This window comes from Bombina bombina, chromosome 11 (genome assembly GCF_027579735.1).
Source record: "Bombina bombina isolate aBomBom1 chromosome 11, aBomBom1.pri, whole genome shotgun sequence".
Lineage (NCBI taxonomy): Eukaryota > Metazoa > Chordata > Amphibia > Anura > Bombinatoridae > Bombina > Bombina bombina.
In genome coordinates this window covers 46547487-46571235 of record NC_069509.1, presented here as the reverse complement: position 1 = coordinate 46571235, position 23749 = coordinate 46547487, and the positions used below count along the sequence as shown (strand labels likewise).

At 35.3% G+C, this 23749-nt stretch overlaps 1 long non-coding RNA gene across 1 annotated transcript; it reads left to right on the top strand.

Moving 5' to 3' along the window:
* The first annotated feature begins 886 nt into the window (after positions 1-886).
* LOC128641886 (uncharacterized) lies at positions 887-11285 on the top strand. The gene is made up of 2 exons (XR_008399593.1): positions 887-1008; positions 11111-11285. It is a non-coding gene; the product is annotated as an uncharacterized LOC128641886 (long non-coding RNA).
* Positions 11286-23749: the final 12464 nt, after the last annotated feature.

Here is a 23749-nt window from a genome sequence, read left to right as displayed (position 1 = left end):
CAGTAGTTGCAGATTGCTCACTGGTTAATTAGGACAACTGTATTCGTGGACAAATACACAGCCTCACAAGTTTGAAAAAACAAATCTAAGCATAGGAGCAATCATTAAAATTCTCTGATATGCTAGTTTACAAGTGGAGTGCAAACATATCAGTGCTGGATTGGCCCTCCGGGATGCTGGGAGATTTTCCAGTGGGCCACCATCCGCGGCAGAGGAAGCCTTCCAGCTAGGACATGGAGTGAGCATCGTCTGCTCCACTCTAGGAAGGGGAATGTAACATACGAGGGGGGGGCAAGGGTAGCTGCACAAGGGGGGGCCTTATTGGTTGGGCTGGGGGGGGGAGCAGGGATTAGGACCGGTCTTTAAAAATTTCCAGGGCCAGTTTGATTTCAAATAGCGTGGGTGCACTAAATCGCTTACATAATGGACTTCTATGGGGGGAGCGCAGTAAAATTCATGCCAGGTATCGCAATGGTGGTTCTTCAGGTTGTTCTGTGCTATACTATTAATAATAATGGTTTACTTCAGGTCTTAAAAAGCACTATATTTTACAGCTGTATTTTGGATCGTGCACCAGTGTAACACTTAACTCCCTACTTATTAACATGAGCGCAATGATCATGCTAACTGTCCTCCCTCTGTTATCCATTAAAGTATAGGACACTCTAAAAGTTACACGTTATTCTTTGCACAAGGTTGTACAAAAAATGACACACATTGTGCTATCACCATCTACTAGCCCATTGTTTAATGTTTTATCAATATGTGCTTTATTTTTTAATTATTGTAATGTGTTTATGGATGTAATACTATATAATACAAATAATAAAAAAATCAATAATACTGGTCAATTAATACAAGATAAATGATAATGAATATACTTTTTTAATAGGAGACTGTCATAAACTGCTGTTTGGAGACTGGGAAAAACAGGGACACCCCGGCACAAACAGGTGGTTAAGTTCCCAGAATACCACTTGCCCACAAAGACCAGTTATAGCCTTAAAGGTATGTGAAGTGACAACAGAGCCTGCTGTGTGTAACAAATCTGTGTATCACTTTGTTAGAGCACAAAACGCTTGTCTAACAATAATTATGATAGCTGCACTTTGTTTATAATTGCGTACAGTAGAGGTGGCTATACTTTTTTTGTATGGAGAGCTGGTCACTTATTATTACATCATACCCACATTTATTCTAAAAATAACTTTTCAAAATAACATTAGATTATAATCACATTTCAGTTTAAAATCACATCGGAAATCTGTTACTTTTAATTTAGCTCAAATTTGAAAACATTTGGTACAATATACAAAACGCGCTGTAATAATAATTATTTATTTTGTGTTGCTATAGAATAGTAAATTAACACTTTGGGTCAGATTACGAGCTGTGCACTAACAGTTGCACACAAGCGATATCAAGTTTATTGCATCCGTTTGCGCTTGTTGGAAGTAGCGTGTGTATTACAAGTTGACAGTAAATGCGATCGCTTGAGTGCAATTGAATTTAACGCGGTTCGGGATAGGACAACCTCAAAGCTCTGGTTAACTGTTACATGAGACTAAAATGTTTCACAAAACACATAAGAAAATACATTAAAAACTACAGTTACACTCATAATAGCGCAATCTAAGAAAAAGTGTTTTTTAAAAAAATGCATAAAAAAGTTATAAGGGCTCAAAGATATGCAGTCTTAGTGTTAGAAAAAAAAGGCAGGCAAAGGGCTTTAAAATGGAGATGGATACATACATACACATATCTAAATATGTATAGGAATGTACATGTTTATATGTGTATACGTATCCATTTCTGTATTATATGTGTATATGTATACACATATAGACATATATATATAAGTGTATTGGAGCCCCTTACAGTCAAGTAGCTGAAAACATTTAAAAGCATATTTATGCAATATTCATATTTAATAAAGTGTTTAATTATGTATTTACGGTAGGGAAATATGTTCTATGTATTTCTAAATAGAAATTCCTATATATATCTGTATAAATCTATATCTATACTTCTTACTTCGTGCAGCGTTAGCGCGCAAGCGGGAGTGCAAAATACTGCTCCACTTATAATCTAGCCCTTAGTTTGTAGTAATTGTTTTCAATGGAAGCACTGCCATTTGCCTTATATGTAAAAGAAAATCCAGGCTTTTTACTGGTGTAGAAAAGTTTAACCACAGTAATTATGTAAGCAAAACATGCATTTTTTTGCAGTTTGTTATCTGATAAGCTCTACTCAGGCCAATTAGGGACAGCTAAGTAGCACAGTTAGGCTTGTGAAGTCTACAGTGTGCACTTCCAGTTCTCAGAATTGGAAACCTCACTAATTTTAGTGGTAAAATAATGAAAGAATATTGCAACAGTGTTTTACTATGAATAATTCTACATTTTATATTACAATATGTTTACTGCCCCTTTAATTACATGAGAAGAATAGAACTGTTTTTTTTTCCATAAAAAAATTAATAATGTCTTTTTTCTACTCTGAGAGCAACACAAAACCTTATAGAGCACTAGATGTGGCCCTTAGACCCTACATATATCTTCCTGGCTTACAGAGATCTGATCATAAAATAGCTGTGACATATCACAGATGTAAAATATTGTAGCTGATTATATGAGACATTTATCAACCCATATGAAACAGTCTTAGGAAGTGTACTATCTCTTTACTGTGCTATATTGGTGCCCATTTGCAGTGCCATGTGAATTAGTTAAAATCTTAAGAAGACATTGCTGACAATAATGTTGTGTTCTGCACTTGTCACTCAACAAAACTGTGTGTTGAAATGCTGGTGCTGAAACATAGATTGGGTCATAAAGGTGACATATTTACAAATGGTCATTATAATGGTCTCACAGCCGGAAATACCCACCAAGTACAGACAGACATGATAGCAGAACTAGATGTGGCTATTGCATTCACTAGAGAGGAGTTAAAATGCCATACTAAATTAATGGCTAACTGGCTAGCAGATGACAGCAAGTGTCTAATGGCCCATGCTTTGCAGTTTCAAAACATATCATATTTTTATTGGAGACTTTTTCACACCCCACTGATTTTAGAGCATACAGACCAGCTGATGAGCACATATGCTCCTAGCACACAGCTGTTTGTGAGATAAGTACATGTAAATATTGTACACACTATTCATCAAAGTTTTTTTAGGGTTCCCAGTCCCCAGCCCTCCCTTATTTTTTAGGAATCTTCCTTATTTGCGCAAACATTTTTACAGTCTCCCAGACTCCCCTATTTATCTGCACTCAGAACATTTTTATTCTTATTTTTTACAACATGTAAAATCTTAATTTTAAAAATGTAATATTGTACTTTAGAAATACAATTTAAAAAAGTCCTTTCACTCAGGATATTTTTAAAAACAATCTTTCTCATAAAAGTATGTTAAAATCAACAGCGTTTAAAAATAAAAAAAAGTTAAGAACATGACCTAACGCGTTTCAACGATGATAGCTGTACTCATCGATCTATGTGATATATGATTACATCTATCATTGGCTAAATGCGTTCAATTGTGTTTGTAACTTTTTTGTTGCTTAAATGCTGTTGATTTTATCATACTTTTATAAAGAGAAAGATTGTTTGTAAACTTATCCTGGGTGCAAGGACTTTTGTTTATTGTATTGCATATCGAGTAGAGGACTCCTGGTTCTCAAAGCGCCCAGTTTGACGTTATCACCCACAGACAGGGTAGTACCTGAATAAGGGACCACGCGGAGCGTCAATAGACCACAAAGCCATCCGCATTGTGGAGTAGAGAAAAATCGATGTGGCATTTAAAATGTCCATACCTCCCCATAGTTGCTGCAAGCACCACAAGTTTGACAGATGAGTAGTAAACAGGGCTGGGAATGGTTAAGGTTTGCGGTGTCCCTGTTAGAAGCACGCCAGTGGTGAGTACCCTCTATGTTTTGTACTCTGGACCATTGGTCTGATCTATGGACTTCCCGACTTTCATTACATTATATTTATGTGCTTAATTGACACTTTTATATCATTGGAGACTTTGAGCCCCAATCTATATATTATTGTATTTTTGTACTCTTATCTATACTATAATCGCGTTAATAATGCATCAGTCGCCGTCACCAGTTGCGCACACATCCACAGAATGTTGGCTGCATGAGGCAGCCAAAAGAATTTGCATCTAGGTGGATTCCGAAAATGGCAGGCACCACCCTACCATTTTCGGAATCCACCTGGATGCAGCATAGGCAAATGAAGCATTAAGGAAAAACACACGCAACCGTCCACATGAAATATTAAAGGGACAAGAAACCCAAATTTTTTCTTTTATGATTTAGAAAGATTATGCAATTTTAAACAACTTTCTAATAAACTTCTATGATCTAACACTCTCTTGATATACTTTCCTGAAAAGCATATCTAGATATGCTCAACAGCTGCTGATTGGTTGCTGCACATAGATGCCTCATTTGATTGGCTCACCCATGTGGATTGCTAGTTATTCAACAAAGGATATCTTAAAAATGAAGCAAATTAGATCATAGAAGTACATTGGAATGTTGTTTAAAATTGTATTCTCTACTTGAATCATGAAAGAACATTTTTGGGTTTAGTGTACCTTTAATGAAAAAACACGTAACTGCCCGCAACGAAATAACAAAAAAATGTAACCGCACCCACGAAATACAAAATAACCTAACCGCCTGCACGAAGAATAACAAGAAAAAAATACTAACTGCCCGCACAAAGTATTAACAAACACCTAAACCGCCAACCCCAACATCTCAAAATAATAAAGTAATTAACCTCTAATCTGCAAATTAAACAACGCAAATAACATAAATAAAATATTAACCCCTAAACCACCAAACCCCCACATTGCAATAAACCTAATTAACCTATTAACCCCTACACCGCTAAAACCCCCACATCACAATAAACCTAATTAACCTATTAACTCCTATACCGCCAACCCCCCACAACACAAATAACTAATTTAATTACTAAGCCCCCTAACCTAACACCCCCTAAATTAGCTCCAATGCTGTTACAATTAAAATAAAAAATCCTAACATTAATTTAAAAATAAAAACTAATATTAAAGGGACATTATACACTCATTTTTTTCTTTGCATAAATGTTTTGTAGATGATCTATTTATATAGCCCATAAAGTTTTTTTTTTAAAAATAAATGTATAGTTTTGCTTATTTTTAAATAACATTGCTCTGATTTTCAGACTCCTAACCAAGCCCCAGAGTTTTATGTGAATACCGTCAGCTACCTTCTCCAGGGTCTTTTCATATGCAAAAGAAGGGGGAGGGGGGTAGTGTCTTATTTGCCACTTGCAGTGGGCTTTCCAGCTACCTTTTCAACAGAGCTAAACTGAAAGCTTCTAAGTAAGTTATTAAACAGTTTTATACTGGATTTTTATATCAGTATCTGTGCATCTTATTATTTATAGTAGTGTCTATTACATGCAGTTATATGAAAATGAGTGTATACTGTCCCTTTAAATTACAAAAAATTAACCTAAAATTACAAAAAATAAAAAAGTCTAAAATGACATAAAAAAATAAACAAAATTATCAAAAATAAATTAAATTAAACCTAATCCATATAAAAATAAAAAAGCCCCCAAAATAAAAACACCCCCTAATCTAAACTAAACTACCATTAGGCCCTTTAAAGGGCTTTTAATAGGACATTGCCCTAAGCTAAACAGCTCTTTACATGTAAAAAAACTAATCCCCCCTAACAGTAACCCCCCCACCCACCAAAACCCCCCAAAATAAAAAAAACTAACACTAAAAAAACTAAACCCATTACTCCTAAAAGGGGCATTTGAATGAGCATTGCCCTGAAAAGGGCATTCAGCTCTTCTACTGCCCTTAAAAGGGCAATCAGTTCTTTTACAGCCCAAAAAACCCTAATCTAAAAAAAAGCCACCCCAAAAAATAAAAAAAAGCCTAAGACTAAGCCCCAAATAGGTGCTTACCGTTCCTAAAGTCTGGCGGAGAAGGTCTTCCAGGCGGCTCCATCATCCAGTGTTAATTTTGACGGCAAATTTCAACTTAGTCTTAATTTTAGTCTTTTGACTAAAAAGGTATTTTAGTTTTAGTCTAGTTTTAGTCGACAAAATTTCCAGTAGATTTTAGTCGACTAAAATCTAAGGGGTTTAGTTAAAGTGTAATGCATTTAACCCCTTAGTGACCACAGCACTTTTCCATTTTCTGACTGTTTGGGACCAAGGCTATTTTTACATTTCTGCGGTGTTTGTGTTTAGCTGTAATTTTCCTCTCACTCATTTACTGAACCAACACATATTATATACAGTTTTTCTCGCCATTAAATGGACTTTCTAAAGATACCATTATTTTCATCATATCATATCATTTACTATAAAAAATTATAAAATATGATGAAAATCGTTCACTTTTTCACAAACGTTTTCACAAACTTTAGGTTTCTCACTGAAATTATTTACAAACAGCTTGTGCAATTATGTCACAAATGGTTGTAAATGCTTCTCTGGGATCCCCTTTGTTCAGAAATAGCAGACATTTATGACTTTGTCATTACATTTTGGTAATTAGAAGGCCGCTAAATGCCGTTGTGCACCACATTTGTATTATGCCCAGCAGTGAAGGGGTTAATTAGGGAGCTTGTAGGGAGCTTATATGGTTAATTTTAGCTTTTAGTGTAGTAAACAAACCAAAGTATTGATCTAGGCCCATTTTGGTTTATTTCATGCCACCATTTAATCGCCATCAAATAAAAAAAATAGTTAACTTTTTCACAATTTTAGGTGTCTCACTGAAATGATTTACAAACAGTTAGTGCAATTATGCCACAAATGGTTGTAAATGCTTCTCTGGGATCCCCTTTGTTCAGAAATAGCAGACATATATGGCTTTGGCATTGCTTTTAGAAGGCCGCTAAATGCCGCTGCGCACCAAACTTGTATTATGCCCAGCAGTTAAGGGGTTAATTAGCTGGTAGGGTTGATCTTAGCTTTAGTGTAGAGATCAGCCTCCCACCCCCTGATCCCTCCCTGACCCCCCCTTAAACAGCTCTGTTTCCTCCCCCACCTCACAATTGTCATTGCCATCTTAAGTACTGGCTGAAAGTCTGCCAGTACTAAAAAAAAAGAATTTAATTTTTTTAATTTTTTTTTTACAGCAGTGATGGATCCCCCCTTAGCCCCCAACCTCCCTGATCCCCCCATACAGTTCTCTAACTCTTCCCCCTGTACCTATTTTCAACCATCTTGGGTACTGGCAGCTGTCTACCAGTAACCAGTTTGCTTATAATCAATTGGCCTTTTTTTTTTAAACCTAATTTTCTGTAGTGAAGCTGCCCCCACTCCCCCTCCCCTTCCCTCCGCCTCCCTGATAACTTTATAAAAATGTATTTCCCTCTGTCTCCCAACCTCTCCTTCCCTCTACCACTATCTCCCTCCCTCTACCTCCCCCTCTCCGGACTCAATGGAGCGTGCACGCGCACACACGCCCCACGCGCTCACGATCACTTGCGCGCCCTCCATCGATGGGCCGGCCACCCGCCTCCCAGCAACAGCTCCCACCCACCAATGATCGGCACCATCGATGGCCGATGCAGAGAAGGCCACAGAATGGCATCACTGCAATACCCTGAGAGCTGCTGGAAGCGGTCGCAATCGCTTCCAGCACTCAATTAGACCAAGGACGTACCAGGTACGTCCATTGTCACTAACTGACAATTTTTGCAGGACGTACCTGGTAAGTCCTTGGTTATTAAGGCGTTAAGCATTTTTTAATAATTTCCAAACTGATTATATACTCCAGGAGTAAACATAATACCTATAATTATTTATGGTATTAAGGTTTAAACATGCATTACAGACACAGATTTAGCCATTGTGATATATAACGCCTTTATTAAACTTAAAATTAAATAAAACCAAGTTTCATAAACAAACAGAAGTGCAACTTTAAAATATATTAAAAAAAAACAACTGTAAACTGTATTGGCTGTAACGCATTTGCACATATTACCCAATATAAAAACTTTTAACAGTTCTCTGTTAATTAAAACAAGTATCAAGTAACTCAACACAACATAAAATTTCTGCAGCTAGCACAGGCACAGCATAACAAACCCATATTCGTGGGTTATTCTTATTTCTATAGGAAGAATCAATTGATTGTTCACAGATTCGAAAATTTTTTGACAACTAAATAAACACTGCTCTAGAACTTCCAAACTCATTATATACTCCTGTAGTAAAGGTTTATTAACCTGTTTTTATCTCTGGTATTAAGGTTTTAACATGCAATACAGATTTAACAGATTTAACTGTTGTGATATATAACATCTTTATTTATCTTACAATTAAATAAAACCAATTTTTTTTTATTTTTTATTACAAAAGAGCAGTAATTAGATATGGATTGGTTATAACACCTTGCATAAAGTGTTAATTTTGACAGCAAATTTTGATTTAGTTTTAGTCATAGTCTTTTGACTAAAATGTCATTTTGATTTAGTTTTAGTCATAGTCTTTTGACTAAAATGTCAATTTGATTTAGTTTTAGTCATAGTCTTTTGACTAAAATGCCATTTTAGTTTTAGTCGTATTTTAGTCATCAGAATTTCTTTAGGTTTATGCTCATTTTAATCTAGTTTTAGTCGACAAAATTAACACTGCCATCATCTTCTATCTTCATTCGAAGCGAAGGCGTTGAGAAGCTGGCTTCCCTGATACACAGATCCTCAGCGCTGGTTCCCAGCAACGGTCCTCAGCGGCAGCGGTCTGATTTGAACAGCCAATAGAATTTCTAATCGTTTTGGCTGATTTCAAAATTTCAGAGGTACCTAACATTCAATTTTTTGTGTACGACCAAGATCAGATGAAGAGGAGCCTCCACACCACTGAGGACTGCTGCCGCTGAAGACCGCCACTGAGGACCGCCGCTCCGGATCCACGCATAGGGGAAGACCGCTCCGTACCTTTGCTCCGTGCAGCCTTCGCTCCGGATAAAGATAGATGATGATAAAGTCGCCTGGAAGAATACCTTCCCCGCCGGACTTCAGGAATGGTGAGTACCTAATTGGGGCTTAGTCTTAGGCTTTTTTTTATTTTTTGCGGTGGCTTTTATTAGATTAGGGTTTTTTTGTGCTGTAAAAGAGTTGATTGCCCTTTTAAGGGCAGTAAAAGAGCTGAATGCCCTTTTAAGGGCAGTAAAAGAGCTGAATACCCTTTTAAGGGTAATGCCCATACAAATGCCCCTTTAGGGGCAATGGGTAGCTTAGGTTTTTTAGACTTATTTTTTTTTATTTTGGGGGGTTGGTTGGGTGGGTTTTTTATTTTGGATAACTTTGTTTATTTTTTTCTGTAATTTTTTTATTTTTTATTTTTTGTAATATTACCTTTGGGGTTTGTATTTTTTTAAACATAGACTGCCCTCTGTGCAGGCTTATTGCCTAGTTTAGTTAATAATGTTGATGTATCTGACAGTTTAATGTCTTTAATCCTAACTATCAACATGCACTGAGATTAGAGGCGGCCTTCAAGGGTTTAGAAATTAGCATGTGAGCCTACCTAAATTTAGCTTTCAACAATGAATACCAAGAGAACAAAGTAAATGTTATAATAAAAATAAATTGTAAAGTTGCTTAAAATTGCATGCCCCATCTGAATCATGAAAGTTTCATTTTGAATAGACTGTCCCTTTAAATAACAAAGCCCCATAGCTATGACAAAAGCATCTAATAACCTAGCAATGTTTTAAGCAAAACTTTATCAAAACAAAACAAAATTCACATACAGTAAAACACACATTCATTTCCACTGTCCTTGTTATTGCTCAACCTGGCATGTGATGTCATCACCATGAGCATTGCCTTTGTCCTCCATTTCTGTCAGAGCTTGATTTTCTTGGGCTCCCTCATAGTGCCCACTCTTGTAATTTTAAAGGCTACGCATTTCACAACCTCTACTGGCTGCATTTTCTGGAGAGATGAGTAGGTGTCATGAAATGAGTAAAGGCTTCATGATTACAACAATTTTCTAGGATTTGTTTTGTGGTTGAATTAGAAGTCTTGACATTATTTGGAACAGCTCAAGAAGATATTTCATAAAGCCCCAGTGAGCACATTTACACTCCAATCACATCATCACTAACACAATACGTGAAACCACCAGCTCTCTGAAGAGGAGTAATGTATAAATGTGATGTACTGATGTATGCTCGGGTGTAACTTTTACTAGGAGTATTTTTGCTATTACAACTGCAAAGCAAAAATGTTTTTATTCATAATTTTTCATAATTTTTCTCATGTGTATTTTAGTTTTGACTAGAATGTTTCTTTAAGGCAGTACAGATTACAAGCATAGGACATTTTTACAAAAATATTAGTTCTATTTGTCCATTTTTTAATAACTTTATTGAAATGATGTGTTGTCTGCAATATTGATTATAATACCTAATAAAGAGCAACTTTGTCTTAGACATCATAGGGGTAGACTATTGTTTGATAATTATTGTCAGGCTAATAGCTCCCAATGAGCACTGTTTAAAGGGACGTTATACACTAGATTTTTCTTTGCATAAATGTTTCCATTTATATAGCCCATATAGTTTTTTTTAGTTTTTTAAATTGATAGTTTTGATTATTTTTAAATAACATTGCTCTGATTTTCAGACTCCTAACCAAGCCCCAAAGTTTTAGGAGAATACTGACGTATATCTACTCCAGCTGGCTCCTATTTGTGTAAGGAGTCTTTTCATATGCAAAGGAAGGGGGAGTGTCTGCTATTTTCCACTTTCAGTGGGTGGTTACAGCTACATTTTTAACAGGATAAACTGGGAGATTCTAAATAACTTTTTAACAGGTTTTATACTGGATTTTTATATCATTATCTGTGCATATTATCCTTTATATATAAGTGTCTTTTACATGCAGTTATATGAAGATTGGTGTATACTGTCCCTTTAATGTTGACTCAATCACAATCCTATGTTTTCTATTGTTTTTAAGCACTAAAAATACAATGTCCCAATACTTCTCATGAGACAATCCTGTTCAATACGATCACAGTACAAAATCATGATACTTATCATTTTCAGGTTCGTTTTGATTCCTACCGAATTCAACAGCTAACAGGACTCGATAAAATCCCAAACTGGGCTTTTTTCATCCTCTTACCAACTATCCCAAGAAGACGTTTTCAAATGAACACTGAAAATAGCTATGATGCCATATTGTATGAACTAATAAAATGATAGTCTAAATTCAATGAGACTCTCTTACTCTCTCTTTTCTAGTCCTTCACTAATGAGTGTTCCTGTAATTTACATATTTAATTGTATTAATTGGCTAAACACATGTTGTTATCTCGCACAGCAAACAAGAGCTGCTAGAAACACGACATTGGTCAAGGGTGAGTTTCTGGTTTAAAAGAGTGACTGGTATTTCCTTAGTCTTAAAATTTCAAGATGTTATATTCTTAACGGAGGAACAAGAATTGAAAGATCAAACTCGTTTTTATAAATCTAGTGATCCTTATGGCTAGGATAGAACAGTTGGAAAGACAAAAAGGCTCCAAATTTAAAAAATAAATAAATTGTATATAGGTTTTTACAGAAGTAGAAAGACTTCATTAGAATTCAATCTGAAGAAATAAAATGCCAAATCCTAAGACCCTTTGAGAACTCACACACTTTGATGGAATGCAGGTAAGTCGAAACTTGGTGAGATATTGGAATTCTGTCCTTTTTTCTGTTCATTATTTGTTTTTTTTAAAAGAACGAGGATGAGGTGGGGAGTGAGAGTAGAGTTATTTTTATGGAGATATGAATTAAATATCTTTATTATTCTCCCCCCCAAAAAAAATATTTGATTAATTCAAACAATATAGTTGATTGATTCTCAAGAATATTATTGTCAATACAGAGCAGATTTTATTAGTATTTAAATCTTGTTAAAAGGAAAAGTATTTCTCATATATTATTTGTTTGTTTTCATATTTCTTATTTTCTTGATATTGTATGTGCTTTATAAGCTTGTTTTTTGCCAATAAAAGAACAAAAATAAAATTTAAAGATTAAAAAAATTGCATAATAAGCAGTTTTACACAAATATCACAAATCTCAATATAAAGTGCCCATTATACCCATAATGTCCTGCTCAAGTGGCTTTATTAGGCATTAACACATATCACTATGGTTTTGGAACAAAAGAGGTTACTTTTTCAGATGTTATTGATAAAATTACACACGTACAAAGTTATCAATGAAACAGCTGTAATGTAAAATCCAAACCAGACAAATGGTCATAGTATGTGTAATTTTCAATTACATTTTAATGTTTAAAGCCAATGGGGCCTATCTATCAAGCTCTGAATGGAGCTTGATGTCCCGTGTTTCTGGCAAGCCTGGTCTAAAGACCGCTGCTCCATAACACTGTCCGCCTGCTCTGATGAGGCGGACAGGAATCGCCGGAATTCAACCCGATCGAGTACGATCGGGTTGATTGACACCCCCCTGCTGGCGGCCAATTGGCTGCGAGTCTGCAGGGGGCGGCATTGCACCAGCAGATCACAAGAGCTGCTGGTGCAATGCTGAATACGGAGAGCGTATTGCTCTCCGCATTCAGTGATGTCTGTCGGACCTGATCCGCACTGTCGGATCAGGTCCGACAGACATTTCATAAATAGGCCCCAATATCAAGAACTATATAGATATCTATGAAAATCTATTTTACGCCTGAGTCCTTTTACTGTTAGAAGCAATTTGGGATAATAATCAATCAAAATCCAAGTTAACATTATAGGACAGAGTTAAAATCTTGATATTTGCCAAAAACATTAGCAATATTTTGGCTGATCTGGTAGTTTGGCTACGTATTTTTATCTATATAAGTTTTGCCAATGTATTTCAGTGTCACTACTCACTTTACATCATTTATTCATTGAGTCGGCATTGCTATGGTAACTCTACCAAACATAGGGCTAGATAACGATTGGCGCTAACTGATGTGTGCAAGCAGAAATGAATTCAACACAGCTCTTTGTGCTCATATTACGAGTTGAAAGTAAACGCGTTCTCTTGAGCACAAGTGAATTTAACGTCAGCATAGTGCGACTTCAGAGCTCTGATTAAAGCTTGACTAAATAGTGGGGAAAAACTTCACAAATACATTTAAAAGTATATTACACTTTTTATAACACTGTCTGATAAAAATTATTTAATAACAATATTGCAAAAAAGTTATAAGGGCTCAAATATAGGAGGTCTCAGGTGTTAAAAAAAAAGCAGGCAAAGGGCTTTAACATAGAGATACATACATACACATCTAAATATGTATATGTATGTCTCTCTCTCTCGCTCTTTCTCTCAATATATATATATATATGTGTATATATTTATTTACAGACATATATACACAAATAAACAAATAAATACATATGTACATATATATATATATAAATCAATTGCAGCCCTAGGATGTCAAGTAGAAAACATATTTATGCAATATTCATGTTAAAAAGTGTTTAACTGTGTATTACTATTTCACATTCCAATGTTCTTCACATAAGGGAATATGTTCTATGTATTTTTAAATAGATATTCCTATGTATACATATCTGTATATATCTATACCTATATATATATATATATATATACATATATATATATAGGTATAGATATATATTGTACCAAAAAACATCATATAAATATATAGACACATGTATTTAAGAATAAATAGAACATATTCTGCTACGTGAAGAAGACTGGAATGGGAAATATTAAAGGGACAGTCTAGGCCAAAATAAACGTTCATGATTCAGATAGAGCATGTAATTTAAAACAATTTTCCAATTTTTTTTATCTCCAATTTTGCTTTGTTCTCTTGGTATTCTTAGTTGAAAGCTTAACCTAGGAGGTTCATATGCTAATTTCTTAGACCTTGAAGGCCACCTCTTTTCAGAATGCATTTTAACAGTTTTTCACCACTAGAGGGTGTTAGTTCACGTATTTCATATAGATAACACTGTGCTCGTGCAAGTCTGTCAAAAGAACTGAAATAAAGGGGCAGTTTGCAGAGGCTTAGATACAAGATAATCACAGAGGTTAAAAGTATATTATTATAACTGTGTTGGTTATACAAAACTGGGGAATGGGTAATAAAGGGATTATCTATCTTTTAAAACAATAAAAATTCTGGTGTAGACTGTCCCTTTAATATTTTCAGGATAGCACACTTGAGAAAATGCAATCAGGTTTGCATGAGAGTAGTTTTTTTTTCATTTTTCGAGCTCCATTGAAGTGCATGGGGGAATATGTTAACGTGGTCATGATATTCGGACATCAGGTTAGCACTCGTGGAAAAACTTTTTACTTTCAACTTGTAATATGTGTGCTCCCCGACGCATGCAAAAAGCCTCCGTCCCAGTAAGTTAACGCGCAAGCGTGAGTACAAACTACTGTTCCACTTGTAATTTAGCCCATAATTGTTCCCTTTTATGTTCCAACAGAATTAGCCTCTAAAAAATATACCTGCACATATAATGAACTTTTGTTATAATTCAGCTGCTAATGGTGGTGCACTAGTGGCTAACTATTCCTTTGTTTCTAGTTCCATGTAGCTTGTATAAAGAATTTAGATTAATATATTTTACTACCACTTCTGCCAGGATGCTTTCCAACGTATTCCACTACCCTATGTAATTGTTTTTATTTCCTTATATTACCTCTAAGCACCGGCTTTCATCCATTGTAACTTTAGCAGATCAGACCATGAGGACACTACATTCCTGGTACAATTTTAAGCTCTAGATTATTTTAGACACATATTTATTACACAATTAGAAAATACTGAGCCTGTGTGTGTATTCGGAGCGTGCACTCAATGGTTGAATAGTTACTTGCACATTATAATGCTTTGGAGCATCCAAGCCTCGCAGTTGAGTGTATAATGGGTTAACTTGCCTTTATTTATTTTTGGTTTACGGACACTGGGCAGAGGTCAGTAGGTTTATTTCAGACTTTTGCAGGCTTTGGGCTCTTGACCTGATTCACTGTAATGCTTCTAAACCAGGGGCCCTGGGAGCGATTAAAGTAATATGATGCCTTGTGTGTCCCAAATATAACCACACAGATCAGGCTTATTAGAGCTACACAGAAACATCTTGCTCTGCACACTTACATTTCCTACAGGCACTATTTAAGTTGGGAAGAAAAACATTTAGAGGGTTTTCCACTACCCCCACCTGTTCCTTCCCATCTGTGTAATCCCATGTACACCAGCTCCGTCCTTAGGTCCTTCACGCTATGACATTATTATATGATAGAAGCCTATACACTCCAGATCCTGATTGTCATTGTACTTTATACATGAGATAAAAGTGATAACTGTTTTAGTAAATGGATGTTTCTGCTTAAAACGCGTTGTAGACAGAATAGATCTATTCTCCATATCTCTGTGAGATTGTGTGACTTGTCTTCTACCAGTTATTCATCGCTTTTAATTCTTTCTAACACTTTATAAAACCTTTATTTAGATCAATACTATAACATAAATGTATACAATAGCTCAGCTTTAACATAAATATATACAATAGCTCAGCTAAGATTTCTTCATAACAATCACGCGAAAAGTACCCAATATTTTATGGTATTGATAAATATAAACTCGCACAATTACTTTGCTAAATCTTCATAGAATGTCTCTGTAGAACTCATGTTGTACCATTATATATTTACTCTCTATAGCTCTTATAACCACTGCATTTAACTACTGTTGCATCATATGTGGTACTCTGTTCTCTAAACCATCTTCCCTAACTTCCCATGATGACACATAAGAATATAAAGAAAGAGAGAGACAAAATGCAAACCTGCAAACAGGCAGAGAATAGAAGAAAAAAAGAAAGAAAGAAACAGACATTTAGATCGATAGATGATAGATAGATAGATACATTGATTGCTACATAGCTAGATAGATAGAAAGAAATATATATAGATAGATAGATAGACAAACAGATGGATGGACAGATGGACAAACCAACAGACAGACAGAAATATAGATAATCGATAGATAGATAGATAGATAGACGGTCAGATGAACAAACAGATAGATAGATTATAGATATATAAATAGATGATAGATAGATAGATAGATAGATAGATAGATAGATAGATAGACAGATTGATGGATGGATGGACAAACCAACAGACAGACAGGCAGAAATATAGATACTATATAGATAATAGATAGATGATAGATAGTTAGATAGATGATATATAGATAGATATTACTGTACTATATATTGCTATGCAATGTGCCCTATTGTTTAAATTGTACAACATTTAGTTATGTTTCCATATTATTTCAGGTCTTTATCTTTAGATAGAGAGATACAGGTGCATATGTGCATAAGACATTTACAGGTTGATCACAATCAGTTATCTAACGTTTTTTTCTACATAATTCACCTTTAAAATCTGTAGAGATTTTTGTAGAAAAAAAAATCTGGGTTGTGATTTACCCCATAGTAACAAACTTTACCAACACAACTTTAAAATAATGCAATATATAAGCTATATTATTCTATAACAAAAAAAAATAAAACATTGGGTGTCAAATCTAAATAGTTAGTGGGAACAATTTGAAAGGAAGGTGGTCAGTAAAGAGGTGACACAATGTTTTATGAGCAAGAAAAGAATGATACTGAATCCTTTCCTGTGATCATAAGATTACAAGCAATGACTTTGTTATCATTCATTTTACTAACAGTAACTCATGACCATCTGTCGGAGCCGGTGTCTACATGTAATTCAGTGATGGTCTCCGCCAGACCGAGGGTGTGAGATAAGGGAGGGGCCGGCTGAAGCAGTAAAACAGAATTGGGTTCATCCGACCTGTCACTACAGTAGACATTATTGTATCTCAGTTAGTTATAGAGATACACAAAAAACAGTTATGGAGGTCAAATAAATTCTAAGCAACCTACATTTTATATTCTGCAATTTACAAGAAAATAAACAAAAACCCCAGAACTCAAATCATAATCAAATAAACATTTATTAACCAACAAAAAAAAAGGAAAATTAAAACCATAATATGGGCAAAATGTATCATCATTGAAGGCGGACAGGTTCTGAAGTAGTGATCCTAATCACCTGTAATCGCCACTTTCGATGCTGCATCTCATGATGAAATGTATGCATGTCAATCACCACGAACGAGTTAGTGTTGGGGTAATAAAGAGGCAAAAGAAGTATTATTAAAGGGACATTAAACAATACATAAATTAGATAAAATAATGCATTCAAAGAAAAGATTAGTCTGAGAATAACAAGTAGATGTATATTTTAAAGTTTCATTAGTGATTAAATATTGACAAAATAAGTGCAAAGTTTTAATGTCTATAAAACAATGGGAGCTGCCATGTTGTAACTTAGGTTACCTTCTCTGCTGTAGCCAATTAGAGACAGTTATAAATAGGTCACTAGAGTGTGCAGCCAATGGCTGTGTGGATTATAACAGTGTTTTGCACTTCCATTTCTAACAGGAACGGAAAAGCTCACAATTTCAGAATGGAATTACAGGAAAAGGGGACAAAATAAATAATAAAAGTATATTGCAGACTATATATATATATGATTTATTATTTTATACCTCAAAGTGTTTAATGTATCTTTAATTATAGCGTAGCACAGATCTACATGAAGTAATCCACTACTTGTGCTCTGTCAGTTTAGAGCACTCTTGGCTTTGGACTTTGTAAAAGGAGAACAAAAACAGAAGCAATATTGATTGTGCCTAAGTGATGTTAACACACAATAGCGCTAATACCTTAGTGCTCCATTTGTAATCTAGGCCATAGTCTTTTACTTATTGATATGGATTCTTTGTACTTCTACTAGTTGTATAACGAACTCTTTCTGTATATTCTTCCATGCAGAGGAAAAAAAGATCATAGCACTCCGGGGGGTTGAGATGAAAAAATGGCAATTTTTATTGAAAAAAGGTTAGAAATACATGGATGAACCTGCTGATGCATTTCTTGTTCCAGTAGTGCTTAAAGGGCCAATAAACCTAGCAAATAATGTTATATAATTCTGCACATAGTGCAGAATTATATAACATTAGCTTAGCGCCAGATTTCTAAAGTGAAGGGTTAAATAGATATCTCGCAAAGAAAACAGAACGCTGCTCCTGGCTCTACTGAGTGGGTCTGTTTTCTTCTCCAAAGCGCATCGCGGGCACGCTGTCTACTCACAGCGCGCCCGATCGCGCTATTAAACTCATTGTACTATGTGCTTGTTCTTTTAACCTGATATTCTCAATACGGCACATTTACAAAACCAGTTTTCACAAAAACTTGATAAACCACTGGACAACACTTTTCAGACTATTACCCAGTTCCCCAAAAAGTTTTGGAATGTAATAATGTTTTAGTGCATGCGTGAAACGCACTGACATTAACTTCCCCCCTATTGGATGACATTAGGAAGCAACATCACCAGATACAAATGCTACACCCACAATCAAAGATTAATAATAAGCACTTTTACATTAATAAAAATGTGTGAAATCTGCAACTCAACAAACGCTATATAAACTAACCTATAACCTCATATAGCCCGTCTTATAACTATTCTGATTGTCCCATATAAGCTTTCATATAACCCCTCCTATTGCACCATATACCCCACTATAAATACTTCTGTTACTTCATATAACTTTCCTTATCAGTCCTTCTTATTGTTTCATATAACAATGAATTATAAATCCCGATTTTCCATTTAAAGGGACAGAAAACACCAATTTTCATACAACTGCATGTAATAGACACTGCTATAAATAAAAATATGCACAGATACTGATCTAAAAATCCAGTAGATGAGGTTAGGCTGGGACACCCACTGAAATTGACTGGGAAAGCAGGATAAGCAGACCCTCCCTCCCCCCTTCCCTACATATGAAAAGACCCATTACACAAACAGGAGCAAGCAGGAATCTGTAGACATCAGTATACATCTGACTATTTGGGGCTTGGTTAGGAGTCTGAAAATCAGCACAATGTTATTTAAAAATAAGTAAAACTATTCATTGTTACAAAAACACCCCCAGGTGGCCTATATAAATGGATCATCTACAAAACATTTATGCAAAGAAAATCTAGTGTACAATGTCCCTTTAACATTTCTGTGTATTTTTTCATTACGCTTCGTTAACACAATCTGAAACTCCTTCTATTATTCCTGCTATTGTTAAAACTACATCTTACAATTATATCATCTTCCATTGTTCCATCTAATTCTTTCTAGAAATCATTTTATTGTTCTCTTGAAATACTAAATAACGTACCTTAGAACTCCCCCTACTGTTTAAAAAACTCATCTTACGCAATTTATGATTGAATCTAAATGGTAAATTTCCCTTTAGCGCCTTGTATGACATTTCACACCTATTACTCCAAATGATATCATATTTACATACAGCTCCTATTATTACTCTATATAACCACATAAAAGTCACATTATTGATCAATATATCTTCTAAATCAGTACACCTGTTGCTCCAATCAATTTCTATAACTCATTTAAAATATTCTATACTATTCATTGCTATTACTTATCTCTTTGCTCAGTTTAAAGGGATATGAAACACACAAAAAATATTTTGTGATTCAGATAGAGCATACAATTAAAAAATAAAAAAGTTTCTAGTTGACTTCTATTATCAAATTTGCTTTGTTCCCTTGGTATTCTTTGTTGAAAAGATACCTAGGTAGCATCTGGAGCACTACATGACAGGAACTAGTGCTGCCCTCTATTGCTCTGGCAAATGGATAACTTTCTTGCACTACTGCTGCCATATAGTGCTCCAGAAATGAGTTGGCTCCTAAGCTTACATCCCAACGAAAGATACCAAGCGAACTAAGAAAATTTGATAATAAAAGTAAATTAGAAACTTAAAGGGACAGTCTATACCAAAAAAAAAAATTATGATACAGATAGGGCATGTAATTTTAAACAACTTTCCAATTTACTTTTATCATCAAATTTGCTTTGCTCTCTTGGTATTCTTAGTTGAAAGCTAAATCTAGGAGGTTCATATGCTAATTTCTTAGACCTTGAAGACGGCCTCTTATCTGAATGCATTTTGACAGTTTTTCACCACTAGAGGGCGTTATTTCATGTGTGTCATAGAGATAACGTTGTGCTCACGCAACATGGAGTTACTTAGGAGTCAGCACTAATTGGCTACAATGCAAGTCTGTCAAAAGAACTGAAATAAGGGGCAGTCTGCAGAGGCTTAGATACAAGGTAATCACAGAGGTAAAAAGTATATTAATATAACTGTGTTAGTTATGTAAAACTGGGGAATGGGTAATAAAGGGATTCTCTATCTTTTAAAACAATAAACATTCTGGTGTAGACTGTCCCTTTAAAGACTTAAGTGTTTCTCAGTATTACCCTTCCCATAGCACTCCCCCATTTGTTTCATATAACCTCCCTATAAAATTCCACACTTATTGCCTGATATAACCATCAATATAACTCCTCCTATCGCACCATATAAACCTCCCTATAAAACATCCTATTACCCCATATAACACTCTCTATAACTCCACCTACTCACCTACTGCCTCATATCAACTTCCCTATAGGTTCATCTGTTGCCCCATATAACTTGCCCTATAACGTCTCCTATTGCCCAAATAACCCCCTATAACTCATGCTATAGTTCGACTATGTTGAAACTTTGTCAATTGTCTGAATAAGTTAAGATTAATTTCACTATATATAAGCAAATAGTAGTCCTAAAAACAATTCAGCGATAGGGTACAACAATAATCCTACAGATGTATCTGTATATAAATTTGTATAACTGTCCTAAAAAATATATAGCGGTAGGTTATATCCACGATCCTACAGAAGTGTCTGTATAAAATAAAATTAAATGTGTCAGATAATTGTGTAATTTAGAGTGGTCTTTTATATTTACCGGTATAAAAGACCACTCTAAATTACACAATCCAGTCTTGATAAAGGTCTAGCACAGACCGAAACGCGTCGACTGGTGAGTTCTTTTTCAATTGTTAAAGATTAGAAAAACCGTCTGCACTATTGTCTGTTTTTATTATTATAGGTACCATTGGGGATTGCTTAGCGTCTGAGAAGACCAAGACATTCCTTTAACATACCCACTCCTCTCCTGCTGTGGTTGCAGGAACATTTTCTACAAAGAGAGCCTTACATTTTAGGAAGATCTGTATGTTGGATTGACTGTTTGAATAACTTTTATTTTTTACACAGTGGCCACTGATTTTTTTCTGCTGACTTTATCTGTTGTTTTTTCTACAATTTTTTTCACGATACACGGATTTCCTAACGTTACACAAATTTTGTTATGGTTTGATATTCAAAGTCACTTATATTTTGAAGGTTGCAGTTTCATATTTTGACCATATTATTGTATTTAAGATTAATCTGAATATTTGTTACCCAGTTTGGACACTCACAGACACGTTTTTTCCCTTCTAATTCAGCGCTGTTTTGCGCAATTTTCCCACTATTTAAGGATTGTCGCTTATGAGACAGTTATTTTTTCCTTTATTTGTGCCCATACTGAAACACATAGATACACACAGTCATATCTAATTGCACGAACTATTTCTACATTGACACATTTCATTTTTTATACAGACACTTCTGTGGGATTGTGGATATAACCTACCGCTATATATATTTTAGGACAGGTATACAAATTTATATACAGATACATCTGTAGGATTATTGTTGTACCCTATCGCTGAATTGCTTTAAGGACTACTATTTGCTTATATATAGTGAAATTAATCTTAACTTATTCAGACAATTGACAAAGTTTCAACATAGTCGAAGGACACTTCGAATACCAATTTCTAAAATTGAACAGCTGGGAAACCAGCAGATTTGGGTTCATCACACTAGTCATTGGTTAGAGGACAGTGTTTCTGATTTTATTATTTTATTATTTGTAAATCTTGTTTTATTGTTTTATTGTATTTAAGTTGTTTATTACATGGATCCATGCATGTTTGTAAATAAAGTGTAATTTTATTTTACCAATTTGTGCTTTAGCCCTCTCAGTTCAGACCCAGCCTTTTTTTGGCACTTTGGTATCCACCTCCTCCCTAACTCATCCTATTGCCCTGTTTAACCCTCCCTATAACACTCCCTATTGTATCATATAACCCTTCCTATAACACCTCATATTTTATCATATAACTCTCCCTGTAACACCTCCTACTGCCCCATACAACCCTTCATATAACATCTCCCCGTGCCCCATATATCCCTCACTATAACATCTCATATTGCATCATATAACCCTCCCTATAACACCTCCTATTGCGGCATATAAGTCTCACTATAATACCTCCATTGCAATATATTATGCTCCCTATTAGTTAACTCCTCCATTGCTGCATATAGCCCTCCCTGTAACACCTCCTATTGCTTCATATAAAACTCCCTATAACTCCTCCTATTGCTCCATTTAACCCTCCTTATAACTCCTCCTATTGCTCCATATAACCCTCCTTATAACTCCTCCTATTGCTCCATATAACCCTCCTTATAACTCCTCCTATTGCTTCATATAACCCTCCTTATAACTCCTCCTATTGCTTCATATAACTCTCCTTATAACTCCTCCTATTGCTTCATATAACCCTCCTTATAACTCATCCTATTGCTTCATATAACCCTCCTTATAACTCCTCCTATTGCTTCATATAACTCTCCTTATAACTCCTCCTATTGCTTCATATAACCCTTCATATAGCTCTTCCTATTGCTCTGTATAACCCTCCCTATAACTCCTCCTTTTGCTTCATATAACTCTCCCTATAACTCCTCCTTTTGCTCCATATAACCCTTCATATAGCTCTTCCTATTGCTCTGTATAACCCTCCCTATAATTCTTCGTGTTGCTCCATATAACTCCTCTTATTGCTCCATATATCCCTCCTTATAACTCCTCCTATTGCTCCATATAACCCTCCTTATAACCCCTCCTATTATTCCATATAACCCTCCTTATAACTCCTCCTATTGCTTCATATAACCCTCCCTATAACTCCTCCTTTTGCTCCATATAACCCTCCTTATAACCCCTCCTATTGCTTCATATAACCCTCCTTATAACTCCTCCTTTTACTCCATATAACCCTCCTTATAACTCCTCCTATTGCTTCATATAACCATTCTTATAACTCCTCCTATTGCTCCATATAACCCTCCTTATAACTCCTCCTATTGCTTCATATAACCCTCCTTATAACTCCTCCTTTTGCTCCATATAACCCTGCTTATAACTCCTCCTATTGCTTCATATAACCCTCCTTATAACTCCTCCTATTGCTCCATATAACCCTCCTTATAACCCCTCCTATTGCTCCATATAACCCTCCCTATAACTCCTCCTTTTGCTCCATATAACCCTTCATATAGCTCTTCCTATTGCTCTGTATAACCCTCCCTATAAATCTTTGTGTTGCTCCAAATAACTCCTCCTATTGCTCCATATATCCCTCCTTATAACTCCTCCTATTGCTCCATATAACCCTCCTTATAACCCCTCCTATTACTCCATATAACCCTCCTTATAACTCCTCCTATTGCTTCATATAACCCTCCCTATAACTCCTCCTTTTGCTCCATAATACCCTTCATATAGCTCTTCCTATTGCTCTGTATAACCCT